Consider the following 2,450-nt stretch of genomic DNA (forward strand, 5'->3'; position numbering starts at 1 on the left):
CAGACACAAAAGAGTACATACTTTGTAATTGAATTTATATCAAATTCTAAAACAAACAAAATTAATCTACTGCGGTGTAAAGTAGATCAGTGTTTTCCTAGGGTCTGTAGGGGAGGGGGTTGACTGCAAAGGGACATGAAGAAACTTTCTGGGTGATGTGGATGTTCCATATCCTGATTGTGGTGATGGTAGTTCCACAGACATACACATTTGTCAAACTTATCTAAATGTATGCTTAAAATGGATGCATTTTATTCATGTAAATTATACCTTGATAAAGTTGATTTTTTAAAAAAGTAAGTTCTCATGGTAACTGAGAAACTATGACAATAATCTAATTATCCAAACCACTGTGATATACTCAAGTCTAACATACCAATGATAAATTAACCCCTTATGCTTGAGGAAGGCATTTAAGTACCTAGCTTCCCTTATTAATGATCTGAAATACCTTCCTACAATGCCATCAGGAAAATAAATATAAATTCTTCTATTCCTTGGTGTATTTGAAAGTAGTAGCATTTATTAAGTCTGAAAGAGAAATGAATGTAAAGCATTTAAAAATTACTTTATGTTTTAAATATGCCGCATTATGTTGAATGGCCTTTAAACACAAAACCCAGCACATGAGAAGTTCCAAAGTGTCATCTAGGTCTTCACTTCTGGGTCTGCTTTCAGTTGTTACAGAAAATTGTCTACATTTGGGGAGCGCGGCGGCTTGGCGAGCCCCCTCGGTGACCAAGCTCCGGGCCCCAGCCGCCGCTGGGCGCGGCATTTTTAGTCAAGCGACGCTAAGGGAGCCCGGCTGCGCCCGGTGCATTGTGGGAGGAGCCCGCGGCCTGTTTTCAGGAGGAGGCGGAGGGCGCAAAGCGAGCTGGTGGATCCATAAAGAATTCTGCCAACCCGCAGAGGGAGGGGAGGGGCTGAGCTGTGAGGCGAGCGGGGACCCAAGAACTGTGTGTACACGGGAGTCCTTCAACCCAGAAAGTTACGAATTGGACAGGAGCTTCTGGCTAACCAGATTCACTGAAATGAAGGGCACAGGCTGGAAAGTGTCCCAAGATGTCCTACAAAAATTGCTGAAATCTTTACAGGTGAACCATTTCCAAGAAGATAAGCAGTTTCTGGGAGCCGTTATGCCAAGGCTTGACATTAGAATGGACACTTGTGTCATTCCTTTGAGGCACGGTGGGCGTTCCTTGGTTCAAACCACAGATTACATTTACCCGATCGTAGAAGACCCTTACATGACGGGCAGGATAGCAAGTGCCAGTGTCCTCAGTGACTTCTATGCAGTGGGGGTCATGGAATGTGACAATATGCTGATGCTCCTTGGAGTCAGTAATAAAATGACTGACAGGGAAGGGGATAAAGTGATGCCTCTGATTAACCAAGGTTTTAAAGATGCAGCTGAAGAAGCAGGAACATCTGTAACCAGCGGCCAAACAGTACTAAACCCCTGGATTGTCCTGGGAGGAGTCGCTACCACTGTCTGCCAGCCCAGTGAATTTATCATGCCAGACAATGCAGTGCCAGGAGACGTGCTGGTGTTGACAAAACCCCTGGGGACACAGGTGGCAGTGGCTGTGCACCAGTGGCTGGATATTCCTGAGAAATGGAATAAGATTAAACTAGTGTTCACTCAAGAAGATATAGAGCTGGCCTACCAGGAGGCCATGATGAACATGGCAAGGCTCAACAGGACAGCTGCAGGACTCATGCACACGTTCAATGCCCACGCGGCCACTGACATCACGGGCTTTGGGATTTGGGGCCACACGCAGAACCTGGCCAAGCAGCAGAGGAACGAAGTGTCGTTTGTAATTCACAACCTCCCAGTGCTTGCCAAGATGGCCGTGGTGAGCAAGGCATGCGGAAACATGTTCGGCCTCATGCATGGGACCTGCCCAGAGACCACAGGCAGCCTTCTGATCTGTTTACCACCTCAGCAAGCAGCTCGGTTCTGTGCAGAGATAAAGTCCCCCAAATATGGTGAAGGCCACCAAGCATGGATTATTGGGATTGTAGAGAAGGGCAACTGCACAGCCAGAATCATAGACAAACCCGGGATCATCGAGGTCGCACCACAAGTGGCCCCTCAAAATGTGAATCCCACATCCAGGGCCACCTCTTAATCTAGACAGAAATAGCTGTTTGGTTTTGTTTTTAAATAGATCTATTTCCTTTATCATCACTTCAATTAAAGGCTATAAACAACAGAAATCTCATTGTGTCTACATATCAGGTGACCTTAGGTCGGTTTGTAAGTGGATACGATTAATAAAATAAAATCCATTGCTTTTTTTTCCTGTTACATTAAGTGAAGATGCACCTAATCTTGAGGCAGCTTCTGAGTTGAGAATTATATTGTTATCCAATACTGTTCATTCATTTTGAATCTTTAGACACTTACCTCTTGCCGCATAGGCTCTTTTTAAAGTTGCTTTCAC

The 2,450-nt window shown here is 45.0% G+C and overlaps 1 pseudogene across 1 annotated transcript; it reads left to right on the top strand.

The window, feature by feature from the left end:
- The first annotated feature begins 1,016 nt into the window (after positions 1-1,016).
- Positions 1,017-2,135, top strand: LOC112636504 (annotated as a pseudogene). Its single transcript, XR_003122190.1, has one exon. The product of XR_003122190.1 is annotated as a selenide, water dikinase 1 pseudogene (transcript).
- The last annotated feature ends 315 nt before the right edge of the window (positions 2,136-2,450 follow it).

This window comes from Theropithecus gelada, chromosome 12, assembly GCF_003255815.1.
Source record: "Theropithecus gelada isolate Dixy chromosome 12, Tgel_1.0, whole genome shotgun sequence".
Taxonomy (NCBI): Eukaryota; Metazoa; Chordata; class Mammalia; order Primates; family Cercopithecidae; genus Theropithecus; species Theropithecus gelada.